The sequence below is a fragment of the Chaetodon trifascialis genome, chromosome 17 (assembly GCF_039877785.1).
Source record: "Chaetodon trifascialis isolate fChaTrf1 chromosome 17, fChaTrf1.hap1, whole genome shotgun sequence".
NCBI classification, from domain to species: Eukaryota; Metazoa; Chordata; class Actinopteri; order Chaetodontiformes; family Chaetodontidae; genus Chaetodon; species Chaetodon trifascialis.
In genome coordinates, this window is record NC_092072.1 from 10,343,423 (window position 1) to 10,366,754 (window position 23,332).

At 41.0% G+C, this 23,332-nt stretch overlaps 1 protein-coding gene across 1 annotated transcript in view; it reads right to left on the reverse strand.

Moving 5' to 3' along the window:
- Nucleotides 1-23,332, reverse strand: part of LOC139346420 (zinc finger protein 516-like) — a 372,274-nt gene that overhangs the window by 302,288 nt on the left and 46,654 nt on the right. The window lies entirely within an intron of this gene.

Sequence of the window (23,332 nt, forward strand, 5' to 3'; positions counted from 1 at the left end):
CAGGTCCCACGGAGGGAGCAGCAGCTTTCCCACTGTGAGCCACAGCTCTTCTTAATCTGAGTAACTTCCATAAGAAGCAAAGTGTGGTTGGAACAGCATCCCCTGCAACAGGTTTCAAAGATCTCCCCACTTGATCACCCTGCAGGCTCATGGTCTCAGGCTACAAGCTCAGTGTCCTCAAGTATCAGACAGAGCTGGAGTCCCTTGGGTGAGGATGATGGCAGCTCCTTCCAGACTGGACTCTCTTATTGCTTTGTAAAGGGATAGCAGGAGGCTGAATAGGGAAAGCAGACTGCTGGTTTTGAGTTCACTGCTGTGCAGCTGAATCAAAGCTGAGGAGGGAGGGAGGGAGGGAGGTGAGCTGGCTCAGAGCTCAAAGGAATGATCCACGTCATGCAGCTGACAGGTTCAATTTACAACATTACCTAACTAGCAGAGGCCTTGTCCATGAATATGGAAAATTTAAACTCATCACCAAAATTTGACACCTTACTAAAGCAAACTTTTAATTTTAACTTCAAACGAAAACTTGCAGTTTTACTGGGGGTTATGTGTTTCTTGACAAGACCACGAAGTAATCTGGTACATAACACCCTATTTAACAGCATTTTGTTGTCCTTGCAATTTAGTTTTTGTACAAATGAACCAAATGTGATCTGTGCTAATTATTAAGCTTTGGACATGCTAGTATTTTGTTACCTTTGGACAGAGACAGGCTAGCCATTTCCCTCTATTTTCAGTCTTTATGCCAAGCTAAGATATAAAGATATTAGCTGGTTAATAGCTAGAGAGGTATTGATTTGCTCATCTCACTCTTGGAAAGAAAGCCAATAAGTGTGTTTCTCAAAGTGTTGAACTGTTCCTTTAGCAAAGCCTCTTTGGCAGCAGGTCTCTGTCTTTACGTTGATTTAGTCAGTTCCACTAATGTACCAGCAGCTGCTGCAGGAAGAAGGCAACTTCACAGAGTTTATGTAGGAGACGTCACTTGCTGCATTAATGAATTCGCAAAATGTTTCCATTTATATATTTGCATATTTCTTTTACGACCTGACACCTGAGTATGACATGTTTTTATATAGTGCTGAATGAATGTGAGCTTTTCAATTCAGACTCCATGATGAGCCCCAAATCAGTGAATGTGTGTGAGTAATTTCAAATAGAGACATAATCCCTTTTATGGAGGGAAAAGTGAATAAAACATTGTCATAAAAAAAACAGGATTTGACTTTATGGTTTAACATAGAGCTAAGCTTTATAGTTCAGCTCGTGAGACACCTGATAAAAGAGGCCATGGCATGTCTCCACTGAAGGTATTTAAGTCGACATGCTCCCACCCCACGCGGCTCTTGAACACTAGCCTGAGGCATTTTTCCCAAGAAACAATAGAGTTCCAGCTCCTCGCAGCATGTGGCGGGGAAACATAAGAAGCAGCAGAGAGGAGTCACATGCAATAGAAGTCACATATGATAGACACGCAGGAGCATAATGTACAGAAAGTTGAATGTGAGCAGCAAGGATTCAGCAGTAACACAATAAACAAGATATGAAACAATTTGGGCCGACTTTCATTAATAATCGCCTCTATAAAGAGTCAAGTTTAGATAAATTTCTTACAGTCAGAGAAGAGCATGATTGAATTCAACACACTTTTACTTTGAAGATTTTTTTTTTTTTTTTTTTACTTTCTCTGCATGAAATTTTTCTCTCAGCTTTTATCAAAATGTGCTGCGGTGCTTGAATTTTGCCATGAAGCCAGTCAACTTGGCAGATAATATATATTTTATGATTGGAACTTCTCAGAACAAACATATTTGATTTATTCTTTTTAACCGAGCGGCTCAGCGTCGCCAGCTAAACATAGTCAGGGATTATGCCAACGCACGTTAGCTTTCCAGTTTATTTCTGTCCAAATGTGTGCGTCAATACATGCAAACATTTTATAGTCCTGAGTCTTTTCTGCTTTTTGTTTTATATCATTGAGAAATGAATGCTTTAAACCTGTTTTGCCTGTTGTCAGACTGTTGGAAGTCTATGTGCTTCCTGGTTCTCCTTTGATCTTTGAACTCTGTTAGACTCGTGGACTCTTCTCTCACAGCTTCCTGGTTGGAGTCGGCAGAGCCGGCTTGATTAGTCTGAGCTGCCAGCGTGGATTCTTTCTTTTCTCGTGCCGAATCGGCTCTAGCTGTTGTTGGAAAATTGTCTGGAAGGAGACTCAAGCTGCTTCATCCTGGAACACACAACTATGTAAACTATTACTAATTTACACAGTGATTAAGAGAGATAATAGATGGCCATTGAAAACAATTGATTGTCTTCATGATAATAATGAGCAGTTAAAAAAGCTGTAAAATCAAAGTTCATTACATTAAATTATTCATTCATAAATTATTGTTCATTAAAGTTTATTACATACACATACAAGATCTAATTTCCAACTGCTTTTCTAACTCCATCGAAGTTTCCCAGTTAGGATCAGTCAGTCAGTATATTAATTTATGATGTTGTAAACGTGTGTCTGCTTCATGCGTGGTCTCCAAAACAAGCCATCTTTGTCTTGTCACAACAGATTCAACAGCTGCACATACGACTTTGTCAGCCAGTCGATGTTTTGTTTGTTCTCTCGCGACTCGTGTTTGCTTTAAAGCAAACACAAAATAAATTGGCTCCTTGTCATCACCATTACCAGGTGAGCAGAGGCTCACGAGACAGCAGCACAAATCTGGTGTTAAACAAAAGGGTGTTTATGACAAGAGGCGTCCCGACGCAGCCTGTTATCCATTTCTAATAATCCACATAGAAAGCCTGGAGTCGCAGTAAGCTGTTCTGCGGCAGAGCAGCAGCATCTGTACATCCATGACGTGGTGTACTCATGCCGACGGCAAGCATTCTGTGAATTAACCTCTCGCTCTCTCGTGCCCCCTCACCGCAACCTTCTGTTGATCTCTGTACAACTCGCCTTCAAAGCCTCACCCTTTAGAAACAAGAAAATCTAGAAAAATCCAGACTGAGCCAGAGAACAAAATGCTTTCATGTATTTTCATGTGTCTCAGTAGTTTGTCTGTGTTGTTGGTTCATTTTAGAGCAATAAACATGAGTGTAGGCTTGATTTCAGAGGTGCAGGGATGCAATGCAGTCAAGGTTTCATCAAAGCATGCAGCTGGTTGTTATGCATTCCATAATAATGGTTGTACACATATATAATAAAATAGTTTGCAAACTTCTCCATCCTTAGGTGAATATTAACTTTACATCAAAATACATTCATCCAGTATTTATTAAGCTGCCTATGGAGCTCCACCAGTCAAAGATTTGGGGCAGCCTGCATGTAACCTGAGGGCCACAGGGGCCACAGGGCCAAAAGCTTATTGCTGTGAGTCCATAGTAATAATCATACAGGCGCCATTTTTATCCACTCTGAGCTTCACTCACCTGCTCCATGACAGCTGGACACTTAGAGGATGCTGTGTGCAGAGACTTTAGTGAGTTAATCAATAAATCTGATTCAGTAGTTTCTAAGAAGGAAACCATTCTAAAGTGTTTATAAGTTGTAGTGATTGGCTTCATTTTCGAATGGCTGTGAAAACATTGTGGCTGCTATTCATTTCCATTGTTGGTAATTGAACAATAAATGTTGTTAATAAATGGATTATGGTCCAGCTCCTTCATTCAGACAAAGAGCATTTCCACAACCCGAAACTTGTTGTTATCATCATAATTTATCTCCAAAGCTTTAGGAAACGATTAAGCATTAATACTGCTATTAGACACAATTTGTAATCCGTCTCGGTCTAAAAGTGGAGACGTTCAATTTCCAAGCATATAAAACAGAAAACACTTGATGCAGATGTTTGATACCTGGATTAGTCCATTCGGCTATTAAAATGCTTAACGTTTCATTTAAATGAGCGTTTATCTTCACAACACTTTTATTGTCAGTGTTCACTCGAGCTCGTTTCCTCCCCCTCCATAGTCTCAAGCTGAATGTCCAGGTGTTGTTGGGCGCTCATACCCTTGATTGTTAGTACAGAGTCAATGATCACTTCATCCCAAACGATGCCTCTGCTTTGATGGTGTCTGAAGATGTAAGGCATCAATCACAAGTGAACCCACTTGTTTCTCACATAACAAACAAATATACCTGAGGTGGCAGACTCATTTCTTTCTGCTGCAGCCGCCCTGACAGCAAAGCAATATAGCACCTTAAATTTTTGTAAAAACATTAAGCCTCAATACAGGATTTGAAGAGAAGCTGAAGGTTTGAAATCACCCGAGACGTGTCATCATGGACAGAGAGTTCAATCCGATCGCTTGTTGACACGTTTGTCCCCGCTGAGATCTGCACGCAGTCAAAACCATCTTGTAAAGTGTTGTGTACCTGTCAGGAATGAGCCTTGTTTTGGAAGATACAGACGACATAATTCATCAGGCCGAGGGAGAGGCTCTTGAAGAATGGAGAAGTGACAAAGTCGATTCTTTCGAGAATAATGACGGCTGCCAGCGTGTTGAATGGATGAAGTGTCTTTTAGGATCTATCAAACCCTTTTTTTTCCATTGCTGTAAAGCCCACAGGTGTGATGTGAGGCACCGGCACTGTTGTGTCAAAGTAGCTGAAATATTGAGACATTTATATATTTAAGTATGTCATGTTCTGGTGCAGTCGCCATTGTGTGCTTTCATTTATTTAATCAATGGAGTGGACCTCCTGCAAAAAGTGTGCACACAGTAAGAAGAGAAAAGAGGTGTTTCTTTAGTACCGCAGTGATAAACAGATTTACTGAAGGATTCCCAGTTTAGGACTTCATCATGACCACAAAATAGGTTTCAATCCATCTTCTTGCCAATATATACTGTGTGTGTCTTTTTCAAATAAAGATGCTTTTTGTTTTCCGTAATTAACAATCTGGCACGTAAAAAAAATGGTTTCACAGGGGAAACTTGGGGCAACAGGAGTGTGTGTGTGTGTGTGTGTGTGTGTGTGTGTGTGTGTGTGTGTGTGTGTGTGTGTGTGTGTGTGTGTGTGTGTGTGTGTGTGTGTGTGTGTGTGTGTGTGTGTGTGTGTGTGTGTGTGTGTGTGTGTGTGTGTGTGTGTGTGTGTGTAATAATGCACTCTGCGTGGTCTTATTGGAGTTTGGATATGTGCTATTTAGGACCTCAGAAAAGGTAAATAGGTTACACTGCTGTGCTTCCTCTCGCAAATTCCTCATTATTTTGAACTATTCCTGGTATTGGTTGCCAGGTTTGAATGTCAAATGTCGTATTTATTTCATCTTGAGCTGTGCGAGAGAAACCACTGTCATGCGGTTGGGTTTAGACCCTTGGACAGTGTGACGAGTCTCATTCACATTCTGTCCAAACCTGACATCATTTGCATGAGAATAAGCCCAAACTCTGCAAACGTGACACGTCCCAGACAGGGGATCACAACTTGGCTGTCATATTAGGCCGGTAAATTCAGGTGACACGGATCCTGTGTCCTCATCTGGGCCAACCTGACAGTGGTTCATGTTCCCTGCTGTCTTTTCTGAGGGGCTTTGTGAGGGGGGGGGTTGCTTTTAATCAGCATGACGAACCCTGCCACCCCCTGCAAGCACGCACACACTCACACTCACACACATATGTGAGAGTGGGCATATGCTGAGGGGCAGTGGGCTGGCCGCTGTGCCATCATTAGTCCAAGCCTACACGGCAAGCTTCTGACACATGTCGAAGGAGCTTCATTCGACCTACAGAAGGTGCATCCGCATTATGCAAAGGGAGCAGTGTCTTTATGTGCAGCACTACTGTCAGAGGCTTGAAGGAGGAACTGAGGGAGGAGGTGCAGGGGCTAGGGAGGAACAGACATGGAGAGAGTGAAGCTGAAAATCAATAAGAGAAGTGGAGGAATCTGTTTTAAGTAATAATTACGCACTGCTAAGTCGTATTCCTTAAATAAATGAATAATTGGATGATTACACTGATTCTAATAGATTAAGCAATGTTCTTGAATCCGGTAAAACAACAATGGCTCCTTATTTGAAGGTTATTTCAAGATGCTTCTCAATATAAGATCTGCATCTGAGCGGATCTGTTCTCATTGTCTCAAATGTATTCTTCCTTTAGAGAAAACAAGACTTCTCACTCTGTTATGGTGCTGCAGTGAGAGGCTTTGTGGTGGCGAAGTGGCATTTTTATCTCACCTGTGCCCTCTGGCATTTTGACGAATCACTCTGAATTGGACTGTGTTCAAGCTAGAGGCACGGTGGGACACGTGTCAGTAATGATCAAGTGCTGCAGTGCAGCACCATTAGTGTCATGAACTACATGACACCTGCCTGCCAGACCAAAGTGCACAGTGTTGTGTTTATGTGGCATTCTTGTAGCTTTAGCGTGCCGCACATGCATGACAGCATTCTGCTGAACGTCAAGGCAGTTGCTGCTCCTTTGTTACATTCGGTATCTCATTACCACACGTAGCTAAATAACATTGTATAACATTTTACACGGATGTTGCATGTTACATACAATTTCTGATATTGTTTCCTGTGACCAAATATTGATTGACCATGATCAGAAAATCAGTCATCCAAGGCAATACAAGGCAATTTAATGCAAGTCCTGGTGTAGTTACTGGTGGTTAACAGCAAATACCGTGTAATACCACAGTTTGGGGGCAGCAAAACAAGCTACTGTCATTGTAATAAAGTCTTTTTCTATCACTCTGTGAGCATCTGTGATCTGATTTTGTGCCGCTCACAGCATGAATCTGCAAAAAGCAGGGCAGGAGTTTAAGTGACTGAGAAGTTGGAGGTGTGCCGCCTGTTGAGCCTGCAGCTCTTCATCTAACGGCTTTTTCCAGGAATGTCACCACAGACACCCAGTTCATAATGCTGCAGATATATAAATATAAAGTGCTTTCATCAGAGGGTCATGGGCTCAGTCACCGTTGTGTTACCTCGTCTGGCAACAGATAGTGACTAAACAGACATTTATTTAAATGAGAAAGCTTTGAGATCATAACTCATAACTTTCATAACTCTGATTTCTCTTCCTGTACATGCGTCGATGGCTCAGTGTGTCTTCTGCACCTTGATGCGTGGACTACGCTTTGCATCACTCTCAACTAATTCACAAATAAAAAATATGTTTTTCTTATATTTTGCAGTTTGTAAATGTCACTGCACAATATGCAAACGCTGTCCCTTAAAAGCTCCATTTTATTTTAATGTGCACTTTAAAGAGAAACACTATATGTGGTTATTGTTTTGTTTACTTTACACAAATGAATTAGTGGCTCACAAAGAACATCGCTTATTGAAATATCACCTTACCAATGAGTGCCTGTGTGAAAGAATATAAATAAGCTGTCAGTGAGACAGATGTGTAGACTCTGATCATCACAAAATCTCTGTAATTTTGCTGTTTTTTTTTTAATTCATGGGCTGACTTAAAGGTTAACTGCCATCCCATCTGATGCATGCGCACTCTGCTCTCAGGCCACAGTGCTCGCATCACGCACAGGCACGGAGGTAAAAGTTTGAGGGAGTCGTAAATTATCACGTCATCTGTGTTCCTCCTCCTCTGGCATCGAACCGCCGCTCAGAGGCTTGCACGTCTTTAAGAGATGTGTTAATAGAAGAACCAACAATCCACTTAATGCCCAAAGTGAAGGGTAGAGTCATTTTTACAAGTCCGGAGATGGGATTCTGCTTTCATTGCCCACGTCAGTACAATGATTTAGTACCAGGCCCTGCCAGTCCTTTGTCACTTGGGCACTGCAATCTTTCTCTGTCAGTTGCCAAGGGGGAGGACTGAGATCCAGTTTTTCCAATAACGCTAAATGCATCGCCAACAGCACATGGTCCAATAGCTCATGAATATGAATATACATATAAATAGACAAGTTGAGGAGGCGGATGGATGTTGGCCTGTCACTTTCGCCTTGCCTAACATCTCCACTGAGGGTAAGTTGTGTCCTGGATCTGCAACACAAGCAGCTTGCTGCAAAGTCAGACCAGACTTTCTCTCTGTTACTGTGTTAAAAGCACTGCTTATTTGGCTGTTTTATTTTCCAGCCCCAAATTAAGTCGCTATCATTAGCATGAGTGTGACATCTCTTTAATTAACAGTTATCCAACAATCACGATCACAGTCGGAATAGAGTGACAGAAAAATGACAGGGGGGCGGTGGAGGGGCGGCAGCAGGGTGCTAAGTGTGGACTTTGCACTAAAACTGTATTGATATGATGAGTTAGTTTGATGAGCCAAACACACCCAAACAGCTGTTTTTATACAGAGAGCCACCTGCAGCTGGGAAGATCTAATCTGAGACCGTTACAACAACGGATAAGAGATTGAATGTGAGATGCTTATTTCATGACTGAAGAGGGAAACTCCACTTTATTACAGCTTGGCTCTTATTGGCTGGATCGCAGCAGTGAGGGGTCAGTCCTTTAAACACATTCAAGTTTGTCCCTGATCCAGACTACTCAGTGATGAGCAGTGCTGTGCAGGTGACTGAAACTTGGTAATTAGTTGATTAGTTATAAGTGATTTATTACTGGGAAAGTAACTTTTGCATTACTTTTAAATGTCTGCTTCAACTCTCTTATTAATGCTCACATGGTGATATATACTGTAATATCTGTTGATTTTTAGCTGTTATGTTACTCTGTCATGATAATCAGTGGTGATGCTTTTTGTCTTGCTCTCATGAGAGACAAAGTTACTAAATTGACAGTATACATTGTGAATTCAGTTTCTTCTTTATGGTATTTATTCATTTTAACACCTTTGTTCTAATTGTTCAGGATTTGTAATCACTATCATTGAATTTCTCCTCTTTTACTGTTTTTACAGGGTTAGAAATGGAAACCTGGCGGTTGTAACACCAGAGCAACAAACCAGAAGTTTGTTAGAACTTGGTTCAATGAAGTTCACCCAGTTTCTTAAATCATGACATTTGCCCAACCCTGTAGACCCCCACAACCGCAGCACTGTGTCATATGATGAATGAAATGAGAAGTCCTCTGAAGGTCCTTTAAAGAGGTATTGGAGTCATTTTTGTTAGACGGTCTATCAAGGCTTGATTTGAAGCTATTCGGATAACTTTGTTCAGTGTAATGTATTACAGTCTTCTTGAAAGCTGATGAGTTACTGTCAGCTGACCTTTGCCAGAAAGCTCTCTGAAAAACATGCATTCTGTCCATACTTTGTTCAAAAACTACGCTGGATGGTAGCTGACTAATTTAGATGACTAAATGTGTTGTAAAAGGCAGAAAGATCACCTGTTAAAAAAGATCTAGTGCCCCTGAAACGCCTCAGTCCTCTACTGTAAATAAAATATTATTGTGAAATGTATCTGTTGTGCACTCTTGGTTGGAGCCTTCGTCTGGTGAGACTACACATATTGCTCCTGTCATACCTGTCCAGCACACAATGCAGCCGCTAGCTCTGCTTTGTTTGTCAAGACACTCACCAAACTCAGCTCTCCAACTCCTGGTTTAACTCCCACACTGTCACTATCTGGCTCGCTCCTGCACCGCCGTGGGAGTATTAACGCGTGACATCTACAACGGCCTTAACACAACACGCCGAGATTGAGTTCCTCACGCTGCCTATACGAGTCTCTTCTTACCTTCACTCTGAGTTAAGCCAACCCCACTGCTGGGAAAGAGATGTGACAAAACCAGGGGGAAGGGAAGTGGAAAATAAGGCAGAGCCAAAGCCGAGCTGCCACTCACTGACAGGCGTTTTGACAATCATAGGCTGTCATCACTTTCTGATCAGACCTGTCAGCAAGAAATGCGGCAACAAGACAGCGCTGCAGAGAGATGTCCCCCTCCTTAGTGTACACACACACGGATATTCAGAGTTGTGTTATTGATGTACACACACATCACATGCAAACACATCAAACATGTCAGAAAGTGCTACGTACAGACCCCAAGAATAAAACAGGTTTGGTTACACGGTACACAGTGAATTGGCTGCGCTTCCTGCCAGTGCTGCAGGGATATCCCAAATAAACCCAAAAAAGGCACCGTGCAGTGGCTTTGCAGGCTGACAGCTGATGGAAGAAAAGTATTTTTGATGCAACTGGAGAAGTAACGTCAGTGTGGAGCTTGATTTTTGTGCCGCTATGGCCAGCAGTCGGCTCCCATGAATCACCTGGGTGCAGATTTCTCACTGAGGGAAATCTTAATTGAGAGTTCAGTGAAGTTTATTTCATTTGACGTGGGCTTTACAATAGCATTAGGACTGCATATACAATTATGCACAAGCACCAGATGTACTGTATTTAGTGTCTGTATCGAAATGCTAATTGACAACACCTGTGCACAGGAGGCTTTTTTTAGAACTTAAAATAGAAAGAAGGAAAGAAAACTACAATAGAAACGCAGGTGTGTCTATACAGGCAGGGGAGTGTACAACAATTATATTTTAGCCATGATTTAACATAAAAGCATTAAAATGTTGCTGCAATTTCAGCTTGTTTGCAAGTTCAGCGCAGACGATCAGTTGTCCAAATGAGGTTTCAATGCAGCACGACAGTTATCGTTCACTGAGACTCATGTGATGACACTACTGAAGCCCGGGTGTCTTGCAATATATTCATTAAGCAGAGAAGGAGCATGGAGGCATTAAAAACAAGCTTCAGGTTGGAATTACTGATGGAGCTTTTGAAGCTGAACATATTTCATTTCTCCAGGAAGTGACTGTGGTGCCACCTCATTGCCTTTTTGTTCAGGATTTTTATTCTCAGGAAGTGATGCAGTATGATATGAGTCACTTTATGTGTGTCGGTGTTCAATGCAAAAATTCGGAGAGTGACCAGAAAGCTTCAGCAGTGTGGCAACAAAATGTATCTGAAACCAAAAACATAGAAAACTGATAGATTTGTATGAAATTACATTGGATGGATCCAGTTATTATTCTTTGTCCAAACAGAAGAAAACAAGAAACAGAGAAATTAGATAAAATCTGTCTTGTCATCTGAGTCTAAGTGCCAGTCAGAGGAGCCAGGCTGCCATCTCAAAGACTATCTCTACAGTGTTTTAAAGACGGTGGGAGGACGTTGCCTTGCATGCTTCACCATGTTTAAAGAAATTTAATTTGGATTTTTGAGTAATGCTCTTTTTTATAAGCTTTTAAGATGTTTGTTGTATCTAATTTTAGCCAGCTGCTGCATGTAAAGAGGCTTTTTTCTGTACAAAATTAGACAAAGATCCAAAATGAGGCTTTGTTTAAATTGATATTTATGACAAACTCACCCAATACCACATATATGGCAAATACGACGGTGTTCCTCCATGATAAACACACATAAAACAATGATTAGACCATGTTTTATTCTTTATTTTATAACTTTAATCTATTTACAGTGCTTTATATTATTTCAGGAGAAAAGTTTTGTTGGATTTGTTGGGTTTAGGACAAAAGTTTCTTGTGTTTAAAGTCACAAAGTCTTTTACAGTTACACCCTTCCTTAATCCTCCTCATCCTCTGTGGGACATAAAGCAAGACGCGCTGTCTCACAGCTGATGTTCAGACAGTGTGTAGCTTTGTATAATTTGCCTGTTTAGCCGTGAGTGTGAGCATGTGAGGAGTCCGTCATCTCACCACAGCGCTTTATTGAAACATGACATGGAGGCTGCTGCATGTTGTGTATGCATTTGCCTGCTGCTGTCTGACCACTCTGTTCATTAGCTGCACATCTGTCACTGCTGCTGATCATTAGAGCACAAACTGCCACCGGAGCTGGAAAATGACTCTGCAGCACTGAGAGACATCAGAGAGGCTTGAGTGGCAGCTGTCAGCTTAGCCCAAATATGACGTCTGAAAGGAAACAATACTGACACACCAGTCATATCTGTAAAAAGTGGCTCAGACAATGAATAAAACACGAGGCACAAGTAGCTAATATTTTGATCCAGAGTGTCCTTTAATCTTTCATCCCCGCTTTTTTTTTTATCTCTGAACTGACAGTCGAATTGAACCTGACATGCATTTTACAGTATAATACATAAAAAACAGTTAACTTGTAACAAAATCAATTGCACGTCAAGATCTTTTATTAAATCAAATAAAACCTCAAAGTTAACCTGGAAATCAAACCTTGTAGCAGAAGATTGATATATTAATGCAAATCCAGTGTAATGTAAATAATGTTTTCTGAGTTCTTTGAACAATTGATTTGCTTTCCCCCCCTAAGTATCTGTCATCAAAGAGACTGAATAGCATCTTACATGATAAAAAAACAAAAATAACCCAATACAACAGATTATCTCTACAGCTGTGTTGCTAATACAGTTTATAACTCCTTGTGTCGTCTTGAGGCATCAGTGGAGTTTTCTAGAACTCATCCTTTGTTTTTCTTTCATTTTCTGTAATTTGCACAACATTCTACATCTTTTAACTGTATTTGCAACATGAAGCCTGATTGTCGTTCTTTAAGCTTTAAAAATTTAAATATTATACCTTTTTCTTTCAGCCCTTCTTGCTAAATTTCTGCTGCCTCTTTATTCTTTCCTGTCCGACGTTACATTATTCCCCTGCTGCTTTTCTCATTTGCATGACCTCAACCTGGTTTATAATCTAACATGGACCTTTTATAAACTGGCAATTTTACTCTTTCACTCTTTACCCTGCACAGTGTGGAATGGAGACTAAACAGAGAGCAAATTTCCCTCTAGATGTTAACGGCTATATGAAACAGAGAGAAAATGAACACAAGTGGCGGGAATTAGACTATGTCAGTGGATTTTGTGTGCTGCACAGGAGCTGAAGAGTTTTACCCTGTGTGCAAATATTAAAGGGTTAGCTAGGATTCACTAAAGTCACACAATAACTCAAACAGACTAACTGATGAAGGAAGCTGTAGACCACAAACTCCCATCTTCTGTAAGATAAAATGACTGTTTTTGTCAAAGGAGTTTGGTTTGGACTGTGGCTTTGAAGACAAGGCTTCAGTTCCTGTCATAAAGGGCAGTCCAATGGCAAAATAAGTAGTGATATCCCAAATATAGTGTATACTGATATAGATGTATTTAGTTGGGCATTTTTTGGTGGCTAAAATACGTGTTGCTGCTGCACCCAGTCAACAGCAGCACATTGCTTGGTTTCCTACACCAGCACTCCTGCTGGTGGACCAACCACAATCTACTGCAGGTAACTCACACAGCTGCACGGCAAATAATCCAGACTATCCCTTTAATGAACGGCTAAAGAGCAGGCGCAGCTTGGGCAGGAGAGATTTCAGTGCGTTAGCTGTGCAGTCACATCAAAGGAGCATCCAAGAAAAAAGAAAAAGTGGGACATTTACAGTAGCGGCTCCTCAGAGGAAAGCCGCTATCCTCGTCAGAACCCTCATTATATTTTTGTAAGAGCTTTACTGCAGATTGAGTCATCAGTGTCGCCACAAGTGCGAATGTTTTCTGTGACTTACCTGCTGTGAAAAACACAAGACTATTAGGCCTTATGAGATGATACAGTACTCAGGCCCAGAAACAGTGTCTGCTCTTACATACATACAGTACATATGTTTTCTTATGTTGCCCTCTTAAAGCTGCTGCAGCTATATGGCGGAAAAATTGACCTTTCACTTGAAATCAACGAATTCTTCCTGCCAGCTCTACATAATTAGAAACATGTTTTCCTGTGAGCCCAAAGCCAAATGCAGCCCAAAGCTCCACAAATGGGCAGAAGTGTCCTGAATCATGTACATATATATTTTTACCCGCACACCCTCAGTGCCACAAAGTTTACCGAACACCATTGTCCTCCTGGATAATTATGACGAGAAACAAGGAAACAAGAAGGGACAGTCCAGTGCTGTGGCAGGCGGGGACCAACAGGGACGTCTTCCCTGTCACCCTCTGAGGCCACCAGGAGAAAATAAACAACAAACAAGACAACACGAGGATGATCTAAATCAGGGCTGCTGCAACGGCTTCCTGTCCTGAAGTGTTTGTCTTGTTTTTGTTCCTCACACTAACAACTAAACAAACAAACAAACAAGGCTCCCACAACCTCGTGAGTGACTGTTAGCCTTCACCGTGTTTCTGTTTTTTCTTCTTCAGCTCTTTTCCTCCCACTCAGGCATCACAACGACACACATCAGTGTTGTGTAACTTCCCCGCTGTTTGATGAACCCGCGTTAAGCGCGCGGCAGCTGAGGACGTGTTTGCGGCGGCTCTCTGTGTCAAGGTGTTTGCAGATATTAAGTGATTGTTACACGCAGACTAATTAAAAAGGTGAATTTCAAAAGCAGTAAATGAATATGTAAATGGTCTGTGTCTGCGCCTCGTTTTCTGAAGTGGGTGATAACAATGTGGCTCTAAGCTCTTCTCTTAACTGTAATTTTCCTGATCCACCGTGACAAACAAACAGAAACGATAATCCTATTATACTTTTAATGGCACAGTTTTGTTTTCTTCAGGCAGCCTGTGAGAGATGTTGTTTTTTTTGTGTGCAGTGTTTTCTTCGCCGTCACTGACAGAACTTGAAATCAATTTTCAGCCACTTCTGTTTCAGTCTACACAGTTTTTTCGGCTAATTCTTGCTGCTTTTTGTCTTCATTGTTGTGATGCGTGTACGTCCTTGTACCGGTCAACTAAACAGAGCACAGTTTTCTTCTCCAGGGCAGAATTTACATTAAGTAGCTTAGCATCACCTCAGGTTATTTTATGCTGCCATTTTTCATTACTGTGGGAAAGATATGTCCATTTGTTTTGGAGGGTTTTTCAAACATTGACATTTGGTAGATTCTGTTGTCTCTCTCATTAAAGCATTTGAATTAATGTCTCTTCAGTGAAATGTTGTGGTGTTTTATCCACACGATGCACTCTGCTTTATTAGCCTCAAACATAACAGGAATGTGTTGTGTACTTGTGGCTGACAAGAAAGTCAAACCAAATATAATTCAGCCGCTTCCCATCGCTATACATTAGAGGCAGGAATGAGCCGTCTGTGATAGTGAACCTGCACGCACAATAAATGATCTGCTTATATGCTCATAACTCTGTCTCAAATGTGTGTACCTCATATTAGAGGCAAAAAATTTAAGCACATGTGCAAAGTTTTCAAATTTAGTGTGTGAATATGCCTTTTTTCTTTAGGATGAAATGTCTCTACACAGAATATCATTTTTTTGCCTGTTTAGCTGACCTGCTGTGCACTGATTTGGATTAATTGAGTACTATTTGTGGTAATACTTCATTTTACAAGTCTTTTCATGGCAATTTCATGATAAGTAGGTGTCAATTAGCAAGTAAAATAATTAAAATTTCTTTGAAATCACCCCAACATTTACCTCAAAGTCAACTGAAAACTACCCCCACATTATTTGATAGTGATATTCCTCAATTTCCCAATAAGCAGGTAATAAATTGCAGTTGAATACCGTCTCTAGTTTCTTTAATGAGTGCTAAATTACTCAGCTCTTTCCAGGAAATGTGTGAAGAAATTATTGGGGAAATAGAAACCCCTAAAGTGAAGTGTTATTTAGATTTTTTCATGCGATAATGACATCTTTTAAAGAAGAAAAATTGAAGAAAAATACACAGGCAAAATTTGTATGACTGTTTTTGATGCTGCCACTAGGGGCCGCCAACATCAGACATTTTGAAAAGCTACACATAGTGACACATTGGGCAGTGACTGCTTGGACATACAAACCCGGTCTCATTCCCAAAGCATTAAATACTGATGTTTTGTCCTGCACTAATGCAAACCCATCTGTGGCAATAAGCAGAAAGAGCAACAAAGTCCCTGTAGGGGTCGTGCACAGCGCTTTCACCCACGAGACCAAGTAGTTTTGGTACCTAAACCAAACCCAAACCAACTAAACTGCAAGCCTTTCTCAGCAGCGAACATTTGAAAAAAGCTTTCTGGCAGGAAGACTTTGCACGTCGCACACTGAAAGGTACCTTGTCTGACAAAGCAGCCTCAGTATTTGAGGACCTGAGAGCGTGTTGCACATACAGTCGTTCGTGCCTTTTTACAGCACACAGGATGCTGTTATGGGAGAAATCTGCTGGCCGTTGAGAGGCCCACTTACGAGCTGGTTGTGGAGCTTTCAACCTCATTGCACGGTCTTCATCAGCAGGTTGCTCAGATTGTGTGATTGAGGCTGGAGAAGCTCAGGCGGATATTGAGTTGAGTTGTCAGACTTCTGTTTCAAAAGTCGAGATACGGTCAAAGTGCTGCGAAATGCCGTCACTGTTTGTCAGAATCTTTCCCTGAATAACTTTCCAACTCAAGCAGGAGAGACGCCGTATGTGCGTCTGTCTCCTCAGACCAGGTTTTGACAGTCACCCCTCAGCCTGCCAGGTTCATACAAATGGCCACTCATGTTTGCATTCAGCAGCACCGGTCACAGCTGCTTGGACGTCTGACAGGCCCGTCTTGAGTTCAGCCACCCTGTCTGTGCTGACAGCTTCTGCTATTAAGGACACCAGCAGTCCACGGCTTCCCACTGAGCCACTGACTGGTTTAGAGAGCACAGTGTGTGTGTGTGGGTGTGTTTTCCCTCGTAACTCCTTCTTAAACATCTTGCACATGAAACCTCAGTGCTGTAGGAGTGATGCCATGTTTTCCTGATCGTTATTGGGATATTTTCTACGAGCAGCGAGGTCAGAGGTCACGGCTGGATGACAGATACTAGAGCCAGGAAAAGAAGAAGAAAGTGCATTTGTGTGTGCAATAAACCCTGAAAGAGCTAAAACTGCTCAACGCTATAAGCAGGATACCTTCAAGAAGCAACTTTGGCATGGCTGCCTATTTCCTGATGACAGCTAATGACACATTCATTTCCTAACTAATACCTGAACTAAGTTCCTTATTCCTCTTGAACTCTAAAAGCTTGTAAATTATGTTTTCTATGCCATGTGCCCTAATCAGTGAATAATAGTTTCAGAAATGTTTTCAGCTTGAATAAACAGCACTGGGTACTTATGCTGACAATGTAGGAGTTTCATTTGAAAATGTTTTACCTTCTCCTCCAGCAATGAAGAAAAGTCAACTTGTAATTATTGTGGAAGTGTTTGTTTGAATCTTAGTCGACAGAGGTATTTAAGAGTCTGAGCCAAATCCTCATGCAGTCTCCCTTGAACCCGACAGAAGACACCGAGACCCCTTTAATCTTGGCGGTAATGCACTGACAAGCTCTTCTGACGCACCTTTCATTTGAAATGTTTTAATGTCTCTTCACATTCTGCTCCTGTCGTCTCCCTCTCCTTTGCTTCTTCAGGCTCCTCACCCCTCTTTCTGGAGGTAGGCGTTGTCAAACATATTAAAGAAGGAAGCTTGAACTAACTTCTGAGGAACATCAGTCCAGCTTTAATCAGAATTTTAGTGCAGCTTTCTGGAGAAGTTCATTTATTAAAGTGATGGCATTTGTAACATCCTGCACCTGTTCTTGGATTCCTGAGGGAAGACAAACCCAGTCATTCCCACCTCTCATCCGCTGGAAGCTGGCGTGTACAGTATCACATGCATCCCACTAACACAACGAGACAATGGGCACAGATATGTAAAAGGCCCAACCAGCTCTCCTGCAGTAACACGAGTGAGACACACAGACTTTGTGGTAGTTTTGCCTCTTTTTGTAGTTGCTATACATCCCTTTGTATTCATTTTGTGCTTTTTTGTGGCCATTCAGTGTCTCTTTAAGGTTGTTTTGCTCCTTTTTGTAGTCGTTCTGTATGTCTTTGTGGTCGTTTTCTGTCTCTTTGTGTCTTCATTTCATGTCTAGTTTTAGTTATTTTGTGTCTTGTTGTGGTTGTTTTGGCCCTTCTTGTGGTCGTTTCATGTCTTCTTGTGATCATTTCGCCTCTCCTCTTGGTCGTTTTGTGTGTCTTTGTAGTCAGTTTGTGTGCCTTTGTGTCACATCCTGCAGGTGAATCCGTGGAGTGCCCCCGACTCTTTGGGCCCCTGGGCCTGTGCCCAATAGGCCCATTCGGTAATCCATCCGTGGGGCTGAGGTTTAGGAGACTGAAGGTTTTTGTGATACAAAACCTCATTTCAAGATGAAGGCCTGGCATTGCTTTGATGCAACGCAGCCAAAGATTTATCACAATTTCCAGTTTCGCCATGTATCTATCCAAGAGGCTTATCGTATAGGAGTGTGATAATGGCTTTTGTTTGGCCGTTACAATCTTCTGTCTGTTTCCAGTTATACTTTTATGAAAGATTCAGCGCAGTAAGAAGCTTTGAAGAGGATTAGATTGTTCTATGATGAAACAACGAGCAAAAGACAAGTTTCAAGGTTGTACTAATGAAGCTGTAAGATGGACCTATGATGTTATTTACCTGCTTTTGTCTCCTGCCTGAGGCTACATAGAGGACTTTTTACAGCTTAATCTCATGCACTTTGTTGATTGGAGCTTCTTAATTGTTTTTTTTGTTTTTTTTCAGACATCAGACTTGTGTAAGAGGATTGAAATGCTTCACATACTGTACTTTTGAAGCGATTTGTCTTAATACCAAAGTAGACAGCAGAACCGTTTTGAGGGCTGTTTAGCTGAAGGTGTGAGGGGTTTTGGGGTTGAAACTGTCCAGTGTCCCACTGTGTCCACCACAGGAGAGCACAACTGACCATATGGAGAGCATGTTTGGACTCTGCTTTAATCCAGAGCACATCACAGTATTATATTGTCATATGAAGTGTATTAAGAGTACGCATAGCTGCAAATGGAGGTGTGTACCCTGGAGCTGCAGCGTCATGGGTTCATTCATCCATTTACTCTCTACTGTATGGGAATATTATATTGACCTGTTCTTGTAAACCTCTCCTCTTGTAAGCCTCAGTCATTCTTTTTTTTTTTTATGAGCCCTCAATTTCCGAAGTTTCCTGTGAAAAAAGAATAAAGAAACTAGAATTAATTAAGTCTTACTTGAGTTTAAGTGGTGATTTTCTTTCAAGGGCATTGTAATTTTCCACATTATTAGTGCCAAATCAAACCTCTTTCCAGGAAACTACTCGGGAAGTTATGCAACACCGTTTTCTTGAAATTACATTTACGTATATTTTTTCTAAACTGTTTTGCTAGCTATATGATGAAAAACAGAATTGCTGTTTGTATTGTGCTCTGAGGCATGTTTGAGTGAAAAAGACTAATAACACAACCGCGGTCACTGCAAGATCAGATATTTTGAGCACAAATGAAATGCATGTCAATGGATATTATGTTTATTCCTTCAGGAATAATATTTTTGCCACTTGCCAGATACAACCCTGATTCCAAAAAAGTCTGGATGCTGTGTACATGAGTAAGGCAGAATATACAGCATATTTCAAAGAAGTTTGGACAGGAGCAACAACAGACTGGGAAAGTAGTGGAATGCTCCAAAAACACCTGTTTGGAACATTCCACAGGTAAACAGGTTGATTGGTAACAGGTGAGTATCATGATTGGGTATGAAAGGGGCATCCTGGAAAGGCTCAGTCATGGGCAAGTGAGGTTCACCACTTTATGAACACATATTATTATTATTAATGTTTTGTGCAGCGTCCCAACTTTTTTGGAATTGAGTTTGTTATTTCCTCATTATGTTGATAAAAGAAACCCTCATAATTCCCTGTATTAGCTGTTGCAGATTATTTGTTTATCACCATAATTTCTAGGAGACAGGGTTGACACTCAACCACCACACGTTATCTGTTAACTGACAGCTGGGGATGTTTTGTTGCTTCTTTAATCAGCACAAATATTATGTTGAAGGACAGTGGACACTACTCTCGATCCTCAGCCCTTCACGGAGCAATGACGTGTTTTGTGATTATCAGATGGCTGCAGATTAGAGCTCTGCAGCCAATCAGCCACCTTGTGCTACAGATATACATGGATTTCTTCTGTTTGTAAAGATAACATTCTTAGTTAAAACACATGCATGACTGTGAGTGTCTTTTCAGTGTCATTTTTAATACTGATAAATAAAATAATCAGTATGTTGATAGTTTTGCTTAGATTTCAGAAACCTGAAATTATTTCATGCAGCTGTATGGTTAGCTGTCATACACAAGAGGCTCTCTCAATTAATATGATGTTAACAGCGATGTGTGTCATATGCATTTACAAGTTTATTGCATCATGAAACATGTAATAAATAGGTGACCTGTATGATATTAGCCTATGAATGCCAGATAAATACCTAAAGTATGATTGTACATGACAAGAAAGGACTCTCCTTTTTGTGTGACTGTTCTCATCTCATGTTTCCAAAATATTTAACTGCAAGTTCTTCCTGTAAGAGTCCAAAGATACTGAAGAAAGTAAGTTCTGTGAGCATTTGCACAATACTTTATCTGTTTGTGTTCCCTGGCTTGTAAAAATCAAAACCCATGTGATTTGAGGCCTTTAATGCTGCAGATAAAACTTATTCAAACATTGTTTTTACAGCACTCTCTGCCTTGAGAAGTCATATAAGAATAGAAAATGTTGTGTCCTGGAGACAGCTAATGATTGCTGCGCTCATATAATTTGGTGATCATCACAGGCCATAACCTCTTGGCCTCCTCTGATAACATATACACACACACACATAAATAAATGCACACACACACTCTGGCACGCATCATTAATGTATTTCACTTCAAAGTCTTGCCAATTTTCTGATGACATTCACACTCCTCCAGGGTCAAACAACATCTCATTGCCTCCGTATCAATTATTAAATATTTTAAGCAGCATCCCGCCTCCACCTCCGTCACCCCCTCGAGACCGATGCCGTTATCATTTTTGTCAGAGTCAGTTTCCATCTGCATTTGTCATCCCCGCACACATTTACGAGTTATCAATCGCTGTGTCAGGATGCAAAATAACTGATGTTCTTTGGGGCGGGATTGGATGGGACTATCTGGGGCTTTCAATCAATGCATATTCTCTCCCTCTCCCTCCCTCCTGTGCCACTACTCCCTCATAAATCTCAAAGCATTGTGGGGCTGTAATGTATTTGTGGGGGGTGGAGGCTCGGCTGTGGGTGCAGATGGGGTGGGGGGTCTGGGTGACAGAAGCAGTAGTTATATTATCAAACATTACACCTTAGGGCGAACACGGTATCAAGGGCTTTCAGACTGTGTAAGCTCGGCACGGTGGCAAAGGAGGAGGCACGACTACAGCACGCAGGACAAGAAGGGATTACTTTCTGTCGTCCATAAATCAACTCTCCAGCTAAACTAATCTTTCTGGCTGGATGGCAGAGTAAATACTCAGGGTATATGGATGTAATGTGTGCTTGATGCATCTGGTTATGGCTGCCTGGCTGCACACAAGAAGGGTGAGAGACACTCCGCCAGCAGTTACAAGTTTCGTAATGTATACTTTCCTGCCAGCTGTATCCTTCTCTATCTTGTTTCAGATGGTGGTGGTGGGTCATCCAGCTGCACAGCTGTGATATTGTGTGTGTACGTCTGTGTGTGGCATCCCCTGTTTCTGAATATTGGGAATAGGGAATCATTAATGGAGCCAAATAAAGCATATAAGCCGTCTAATGAGCACTTTCGTTAGTCGTCAGACGGTGCAGGCAGACGACTGGGTGATGAATGAAACTAAAGTCGTGAGACTTGTGATGGAGTTGATGGAAGTGACAGTTTTTACATTCATCCTTATTAAATTAAGATCTCCCAAAACATCATTAATGGGAAAAAAAGGTCAAACAATGAGTGACACGCAGCACATGTGCAGAAATTAACAGTGTTCAGCAGGAAGCAGCATTTGATAACGATCTTGTTCTCTTACATTTTATTTCTGTTGTTTGATATATTTAAAATGTTAGCTACATGCACATAAAGCACATTTGGTTTACTAGAAATTAAAAATACAATTGTCTTGCCTTTGACATTTTGGTAAAAATGTCTTGATAGCTATCTACATTTAGCCACACCATATTCCTGCCTTAGTCTTACTTTTAATATTTGGAAAGTATTTTTTGCTTATTATTATTATTTCTAAAGCTTCTAATGATGTTCTAGTTATGTGATTGTATTGTTTACATTTGTTGAATATCACTTTTAATTGTGGCTGGAACCGATTTTTCCCACGGATATCGTCAGCTGACCGCTTTCATCTCAAAGGTCACATTCTTGGTTCTGTTTATGTAGCTTGAGACATAGCCGTTAACACCCTGCCTCTGTTGCTGTTTGATGTGCTAAAACAATATGTGAGATTATTTCAGAATGTGCGAAACCTTCACATAAAACCAATAATACGTGAGGTGGAAACTATCTCCAGGGAAATATTACAGCAGGCAAGCACTGGACACTACGCTACCAAAAATATCCCACAATGCAATGCAGTATTGATGACGACAACAACAACATAACAGACAATGGCAGGCTTTGACCAGGGCAGCTCTGGTATAACATCAATAATGCTTAAATAAAAGTGAATGTAAGGTTTGATTTTGCTGGACGTAATATCTTTTTAATTTGTTTTTAAATTAGTGCATCGATGCCATGGGTTAACATGGAAACAGTCTCCAGCCAGCAAGGAGGCTCTCAGGAAGTGACGTGCTACACACGCAAGTTTTCCCAGAAATTCATTATTTGCATCCAGCAAAATGGTAACTGCACATGAGATATAATGTATTGAGTTATATAATTACTGATCTAGGTTAATGGAAGAAATAACCTGTTGAAAGGGTGAAACTGATGTGTGTCACATTGTCTTCATAATTGTTATTTATCCACTAAATGTGACTGTCATCATTTCATTATGGACAACATGCTATGCCATGTGTGAATGATATCTTCTTGAAATTTAATCATTCTCTCAGTTTAATGTGGCAAAGAAAAAAAAAACACATTTTGAAATTCAGTTCATAACTCATAAAATGGTAAAACCGTGAAAATAAGACCCTTAAAGTATTGATGTTTTTGTAATGTGATGTAAAATATGCAGCATTTCAAGTATTACTTTGTCATTTTTATCAAATTTAAAAAAGTGGGCTTCCCAGCTTTTGCTTGGAGTCTGCTTTATGATGACCTGGAATATAAGACTCCTAAAACCTCGTCAGCAGTTTGACAGATGTGGTAACGAATGAGGGCATTACCATTTGAGGATACAGTACAGTGCAGTACATGAGGCTCCTTAATGTTCGAGCTGTAGGAGGGGCAACATAATGAGAAGCCAAGCCGAGTCTTCACAGAAGCAATTTAAGTTCAAATCAGACCTCAGGGAAACAAAGAAAGCCCTGGTGACACGAGGCCTGCTCAGAGTAAATCACCTCTTACATTGTGTCTGGCCTCACCTGATAACTTGGTAGGTTTCTACATTTCCCTTTGAAAAGGATTTTGTCACTCAGGTTGAGGACACCGCTGGGGCCTCAGGACCTAAATGACTGTTTGAAATTGCAG